Below are 8,531 nucleotides of genomic sequence, written 5' to 3'. Positions count from 1 at the left end.
GCCGCCGGGAGCCCAGCGGCCCGCGGGCCGGGGCGGGGCCTCGCTCGCGGCCGGACCGCCGGGCTCACAAAGGGGCCGCGGCGCGCGGGCGGGCAGCGGGGCCCGCCGCGGGGGCCGCCGGGAAATGGAGTCCAGGCCGCGCGCGGCGCTGGGCATCCTGGGACGGCTGGCAGATGGCTCCTGCTCCCGCCCCTGGGCGTCTGCGCCCCTCTCCCGAAACTCCGGGCTTTCCGACCCAGAGCCAGGACCCGCCCAGCCCGGTCAGGCCGACCGAGTCCCGCCCCGGCCTGGACGCGCCGGCTCCGAGTGCGCAGGCGCACCGTCCTCTGTCCCCGTAGGGGCCCGAGCCGGGCGGGGTCGAGGTGCGCACGCGCAGTGCACGGGCCCGCGGGCGCGATTCCCTGGTTGGGCTTGCAAGGTGAGCGGTTCGCGGGACGGAAGCGGAGCTGGTCGACTGGGTGTGCGGGCCGGAGCGCTGGGGAGAGGTCAGCAGGTCCGGGCGGGTGGGCCGGAGCCCGGCTGCCGGGTGTCCTTACTTCCGTTCCTTTTATGTCTTCTCTCTCCTCCTCGTCTCATTAGGCTCTTATTGAGCGTCCCCTGTGTGCCCGGCAGTGTTACAGGCACTGGGGACACACCTGAACCCGCGCAAGAGAATCCCCACCCTCGTGTGGCTGACCTTCTAATACGGGAGAAACTCACTAAATACACACACACACACACACACACACGCAAACCAACCACACCCACACCCACACCCACACCCACACGCACTGGGGCGCCTGGGTGGCTCAGTCGTTTGGGTGTCCGACTTTGGCGCCCCGCGTCTGGCTCTGTGCTGACAGCTCAGAGCCTGCAGCCTGCTTCAGATTATGTCTCTGGCTCTCTCTGCCCCTCCCCCACTTGTGCTCTGTCTCTAAAATAAGTAAACATTAAAAAAAATTTTTTTTAATATACTGGGAAGTGACAGTTTTCTTATAAAGAGAAACATCGGTTTGGGGCGCCTGGCTGGCTCAGTCAGAAGAGCATGTGGCTTTTGATCTTGGGGTGGTGAGTTCAAGCCCCTCCTTCGCTGTAGAGATTACTTAAAAAATAAACTTTTAAAAAAGAAAAGAAAAAAAAGTTTATAGATCATTCAGTTCTATCTACCCACTTATTCCTATACTTCAGCCTATGTCTTTGAATGTATTTCATTAACTCCTATTCGAGTCTCAACCCTTCCGAAATTAGGCCTCCAACGCTTCCATGCAACTCGTCTCACCAAAGTCACCGATGACAAAAAGCATATGAGCTGGGAAGTTTTCTATTGAGGAAGATTTTTTTTTTTAAATTTTTTTAATGTTTATTTATTTTTGAGACAGAGAGAGACAGAGCATGAACGGGGCAGGGTCAGAGAGAGAGGGAGACACGGAATCCGAATCAGGCTGCAGGCTCTGAGCAGTCAGCACAGAGCCCGACGCGGGGCTCGAACTCACGGACCGCGAGATCGTGACCTGAGCCGAAGTCGGACGCTTAACGACTGAGCCACCCAGGCGCCCCGGAAGTTTTTTAAATGCAAATATATTCCCAAAGATATTAATTGAATCGCTTATAGTAATAAAATGTTGAATGTAAACAATATGGCTACGTGTAGAAGTATGATTCAATAATGGTACATCTATCGTTTTGAAAACTACAACTTAATAAAAATTGTGTGATGGTGAAGCAATACGTAAAAGTACTTTTGGTTTGTTTGTTTGTTTTTTTAAGGAGGAACTAAGCTGTTACAATTGCACCAAGGCGGCAATACTGGAAAACTGTTCCTGTTTAAAAAGTAAAAGGAACACAATCCACAAAAATTGTAGTTGTTTTTGTGTTTATCTTCTCCTTTGCTTTTGCAGACCATACAGACAAACCTCTGGTAAGTTAAGACACATTAATTAACTTCCAGGTTTTTGCAGCCTTTCCCACATTTCACAAATATATAAAGAGATTAGGTATTCATAGCCTGAAATTTTGTGGTAACATTTTTTGTTTCAGCCATTATTTCCTAAGCTTCTTCTGTTGGCAGAACCCTCTACAAAAGCTTGGCAGTAGTCACTAAATGAATCAAATTTATGTTCATTTGCATAATAAATACAGTTATCAATTTCGAATAAGTAATCAGCAAACAGATGTCTGCCCAGCAACTAAGTTTAATGTAATAATCTAATTACATAATCTTGAGAAGTAGAAATAAAGTATATATTCCTCAGAGACAGAGGACTTATTTATTTTGCCTTCAATTGTCACAATGAAGATGCAATACATTTATTGTTTTAGGGCTTAGTTTTGGAGCAAATTTAAGGCTATTTAATTTTTTTTTTTTTTTTTTTTTAATATGAGGGCAAAATTTTCCCTCTTTTTTTTTTTTTTTTCTTTTTCTTTTTTGGTCATGACTGTCTAATGGCTCCTGCACTATTTTGTTGAAAAGGCTATTCCTCCATTAAATTGCTTTTGTACCTATGTCAAAAATCAGTTCAGGGGCGCCTGGGTGGCTCAGTCGGTTAAGCGTCTGACTTCAGCTCAGGTCACAATCTTACGGTCTGTGAGTTCGAGCCCCGCATCGGGCTCTGGGCTGATGGCCCAGAGCCTGGAGCCTGCTTCCGATTCTGTGTTTCCCTCTCTCTCTGCCCCTCCCCCGTTCATGCTGTGTCTCTCTCTGTCTCAAAAATAAATAAAAACGTTAAAAAAAAAATTAAAAAAAAAAAATCAGTTCAGATATCTGACAGGGACTTGTATCCAGAATATATAAAGAACACTTACAACTGATTAACATGAATACAAATACAAAAATGGACAAAAGGGGCGCCTGGATGACTCAGTCAGTCATGCGACCCACTCTGGATTTCAGCTCGTGTCATTGTCTCACGGTTCATGACTTCAAGCCCGGCATCAGCCTCCACGCTGAGAGTGCAGAGCCTGCTTGGGATTCTCTCTCTCTGTCTCTGCCCCTCCCCTATGTATGTACACTGTCTCTCAAAATAATACATAAATAAAAATGGACAAAGGATTTGGATAGACATTTCTCCAAAGAAGATATACAAATGCTGCATAAACACATGAAAAGGCACTCAACATTCATAGTCCTTGGGGAAATGCAATTCAAAACCACAGTGGTATACCACTTCACACCCACTAGGATGGCTAAAATCAAAGATAACAAGTGTTGGCAAGGAAGTGGAGAAATTTATCCCTCATACATTGCTGGTGGGAGTTTACAATGATGCAGCTGCTTTGGAAAACATTCTAGAAATTCCTCAAATAATTAAACATAGAGTTACCATATGATCCCAGAAATTGCAGTCCTAGGTATATACCTAAGAAAAATGAAAATATATGTGCAAAGTTAGTACACAAATGTTCATAGCAATGTTATTCATAGTAGCCAAAGAGTGGAAACAACCCAAGTGCCCATATTATTCAGTCATAAAAAGTGATAAAAGTAATGAAGTGCCAACATATGCTACGTGGATGAACCTTGAAAACATACTATGTGAAAGAAGCCAGTAACAAAGGGGCACATATTGTATGTGACTGTTTCTGTGAAATAGCCGTAATAAGCAAATTTGTAGAGATAGGAAGCATATTAATGTTGCTTAGGGCTGATGGGAGGGGAATAAAGAATGAACACTAATTTTCTCTTTGTGGCAACAAAAATACTTTCAAGTTAGATTGTGGTGAGTTATACAATCTCGTGAATATACTAAAAGACATTAAATTGTACATTTTGAATAGGTGAATGCATGGTGTGTGAATTATATCTCAATACAACTGTTAAAAATTAGTTCCGCATATTTATGTGAGTTTATTTCTGGATTCTCTTTCGTTCCATTGACCTGTGTGTATATCCCTTTGTCTATGCTAGATGATCTTGATTACATGTCCATTTTTACAGTCTTGTACCAATAGAGTAAGCATTGATATTGGGGAGTTTCTCCCATTTTATTCTTTGTCAAAATTATTTCAGCTATTTTAGAGCCTATGCTTTTCCATGTAAATTTTAGAAAGAGCTTATCTATGTCTACAAAAGACCTCACTTTTATTTCCTTCTACTTGGCTTGGGTTTATTTTTACTCTTCTAGTTTCTTGATGTAGGAACTCAGAATAGTGACTTGAGACCTTTTATTTACTTATTTGTTTGTTTATTTATTTATTTATTTATTTTGAGACAGAGAATGCACAAGTGAGTGAGGGGTCAGAGAGAGAGAGAGAGAATCCCATGAGGGGCAGAGAGAGAGAGAGAGGCAGGGCTCACCTGGGTTTGTGTTTTATCCTAAGCGGGACCTGAGCTCACCCGAAGCAAGGTTCAAGCTCACCTGATGTGGAACTCAAACTTACCAACCATGAGATCATGACCTAAGCTGGAGTCAGATGCTTAATGACTAAGCCACCCTGGTGCCCAAGACCTTTTCTTATTTCTTTTTTTTTTTTTTTTAATTTTTTACATTTATTTATTTTTTGAGAGACATAGAGAGAGCACAAGTTGGGGAGGGACAGAGAGAGAAGGAGACACAGAACAGAAGCAGACTCCAGGCTCCGAGCTGTCAGCACACAGCCCGAAGCGGGGCTCGAACTCACAAACCGTGAGATCATGACCTGAGCCGAAGTCGGACGCTTAACCGACTGAGCCACCCAGGCGCCCCAACCTTTTCTTATTTCTAATGTAAGCATTTAGTGCTATAAAGTTCCCTCTTGATACTGCCTTGACTGCACCAAACATATTTTGTTAGATTATTGTAAAGACAACTTATATTCTTCCTCCTGTGTTTCTCCTTTACTGCTCAAACAGAACATCTCAGTATGCTTCTGACAGCAGATTATGTGAGGGACCTTTCTTCCCCCACATCAAGCAATTCTGCAACCCCAGATGGGTGTCCTACAATTTAACTCCATTCTGACACCATCTACCTAAAGATAGTATCAGATCCCAGATTCAAGGCTCAGTCCCCTAAGACTACCCCTCCCCCGCTATGCCAATCACAAGCCCCGGTTGTTACTCGTGCTTCTGACCAATCAGCTATAAATTAGAAGTTCCCATGACCCCCTCTGCAAATTTGCTTAATCTGCTAGAACGGCTGACAAAACTCAGGAGAAGTTTACTTCCCATTCCCTTTTATTATAAAAAGATATGACCAAGGATACAGATAAACGTCCAGATGAAGGGATGCTAAGGGCACAGTATACAGAAAAGGCCCTCTTACTGGTTCATAGACAGACATCTCACTGTGCCCTCACATGGTAGAAGAGACAAGGAAACTTTCTGGGGCCTCTGTTATAAGGACACTAATCCCACTCATGAGGGCTCCACCTTCATGACTTTATCATCTCCCAAAGGTCCCTCCTTCTAATACAATCACACTGGGATTATCTTTTAACACGTGAATTTTAAGGGACATAAACATTCAATCTATACTACTGAGCAAATAAATTCTGTTCACCAGGAGAGAAAAACTATATGGAAAGTAGACTCAGTGGGCTTTGGTATCTGATTAGGTGGGGAGAAGTCAAGGATAACACTTACATTTCTAGTATGAAAAAGTCGTGCTGCCAGGTGGTTTAGCTGCACAACTTCATCATAAGTCTGGTTAAAAATACACACAGTTCAGGGCACCTGGGTGGCTCAGTCGGTTAAACATCTGACTCTTGGTTTTGGCTCAGGTCATGATCTCATGGTTCATGAGATCAAGCTCCAAGTTGGGCTTGAGCTGACAGTGTGGAGCCTTCTTGGGATTCTCTCTTTCCTCTCTCTGCCCCTCCCCCCTAAAAATAAATAAAGATTAAAAAAATACACAGTTCTCTGAAATAAGGTCACACAATCCTAGAGTGAATAGACTTAGACACAAAGATAATAACAAAACCTATGAAGACAGTAGCCAAAGATGAATAGAGATCTAGGTAAAATAATTGAAAATTTGAAAAAAACTAAAACACCCCTTAAATAATTAGAGGGTTCAAGTATATATTATCTATAAAACTTTCTTTACAAATATGTATTTGAAATATTAAAATACCAAAGTACTGAAAATATATTTGAGTTTTCTTCTGGTTAACAGGCAATATTAAAACCAGAAAAACAGTATAGAGAAATGTCAGTAGTAACAGCAGAACACAGGGTTAATCCTGGACAATTGCCATTAATGAAAAATAAAAACAACAAACACACTCACAGTTTTGTTTCCTTCATTATATAGATTGTATATCAAAGAGTTACGGGTGGTGCCTAAAGTCATGGTCATGCAAGGAGTAAGAAGCTAAGATAGGGTTAGAATCCACATTGTTGTTCTTTGCCTACAAGAGGCTTGGCCATATGGGACAGGGCCTCCCCATAGTTGATCCCATTCATGTGATAACTGGTGGTCCCTTTGTGAAGAGAAGGAATGGTGGCAAAGGCATGAATCTAGCTGGGTTTAGAGGAGAGGGGAGCTGGAGTTTTTCGGCACGTGCTTTGGTTCAAGAGACTTTACAGGGAGAGTGACAATCTCTCGGGAAGTGGTTGGCATGGCAACTGTGGATTTGATAGAATGGGGAGGCATCAAGACGTTCGTGTAGGGGCACCTGTGTGGCTCAGTCAGTTGAACATCTGACTCTTGATTTCAACTCAGGTCATGATCCCAGGGTTGTGGGATTGAGCACTACATTGGGCTCCATGCTGGGTGTGGAGCCTGCTTGAGATTCTCTCTCTCTCTCTCTCTCTCTCTCTCTCTCTCTCTCTCTCATCTCTCTCTCTCCCCCTCTTCCCAGCTCTCTCTGAAAAAAAATTATATATATGTAGAGAGAGAGAGACAGACAGACAGACATTCATGTGCTCTTAAGATGAAAAAATTGTGGTAATCAAACCTCCAAGATGGCCCTCAAAGATCCTTGCCTCCTAGAATTCACGCCAGTGTGTAGTCTCCATCCACACTGACTCAGTCTGGTCTATGCGACCAACAGAGTATGGTGGCATGTGACTTCTGTGACAGCCTGTAAGAGGCTTGGCCATAAAAGACATTGTAGCTTCTGGATCACTTATTCTAGGGGAAACCAGCCACCATGTCACAAAGACAATCAGCCAGGGGCACCTGGGTGGCTCAGTTGGTTGAGTGTCTGACTCTTGATTTTGGCTCAGGACATGATCCCAGGGTCATGAGATCGAGCCTTGCGTCAGGCTCCATGTTGAGTATACAGCTTGCTTAAGACACTCTCTCTCTCTCTCTCTCTCTCCCTCTGCCCCCTCCCCTGCTTGGGCTCGCTCGCTCTCTCTCTCTCTCTCTCTCTCTCTTTCACAAACAAACTAAATAACAAACAATCAGCCATATGGAGAGGCCTACATGGAATGGAACAGGGCCTATTGTCAAAAGCCAGCGCCAATTTGCCAGCCATGTGAATGGAGCACCTGGAAGCAGAGATTCTGGCCCCATTTAAGCCTTCAAATGACATCTTGACTACACGCAGCTAAACTGCTCCTGAAACCCTGACTCACAGACACTGTGAGAGATGGTAAGTGCTGACCATTGTTTAAGCCATTAAGTTCTAAGGTAATATGTTATGCAGCAGTAGGTATCTAATGCAAACATCAAAGAAATTAAAATTATGAGACCACATCAAAGAATAAAAAATAGATCCAAATGACCCAACACATCAGAGTACTATTAAAATTAAACAAAGAGATATGAAAGAGAAGTACTATGTATAGGGAAAAAAAATAGTCATTCTTTTATTTTACAAATTTTTTTGTAAATGTTTATTTTTGAGACGGGGGGTGGGTGGGGCAGAGAAAGAGAGGAAGACACAGAATCTGAAGCAGGCTCCAGGCTCCGAGCTGTCAGCACAGAGCTGGATGTGGGGCTCGAACCCACGAACAGTGAGATCATGACCTGAGCCAAAGTCGGACGCTTAACCAGCTGAACCACCCAGGCGCCCCAGTCATTCTTTTAAAATAACCATGTAATATTTACAATCAATCATTTATAGATGAGGGAAACTTTAATAAATCTCCAAAGTACAAGTATTACAGATAGCATTGATTCATCACACTCTATGGTATAACAAATTACAGGATATTTTTTAATATCCTCATAGAGTTCTACGGAAAAATAAAGATGAACATTCAGAATTTAGGGTAGGAAAACAACTTTTGAGCAAAAAAAAAAAGGTAGAGAGGATAAATGAAAAACATTGATTTGCCTCAGTACATCACAATATAAATTAGCTACACGATAAAAATATTTCCTAACTTAAGATTCTAGCCCAGACTCTGCCCCTAAAATGATCCTCCACGTTGCCACTTGTATGTCTAACAAACACGTCAAACTATTGCTTTCGAAACCAAACACCCAATCTCACCCCCAAAGATGTGCTCCTCTCCGTGCGTGTTTTCCTCTCTCGGTTGGTGATGTTTGTTCTTCCAGTTACTTGTCTCAGGATTCCCTGGAGTTATCCTTCACTACTCCCAGTCTCTTGCTACTCCACCCAGTAAGTCTGTGAATCCCGTTAGCTCCACCTTTAACATATATACAGAATCCAATCCCTTC

Source organism: Panthera uncia, assembly GCF_023721935.1.
Source record: "Panthera uncia isolate 11264 chromosome E2 unlocalized genomic scaffold, Puncia_PCG_1.0 HiC_scaffold_19, whole genome shotgun sequence".
Classification (NCBI taxonomy): Eukaryota; Metazoa; Chordata; class Mammalia; order Carnivora; family Felidae; genus Panthera; species Panthera uncia.
The sequence above is the reverse complement of the archived record's forward strand: the minus strand, read 5'-3'. Positions refer to the sequence as shown.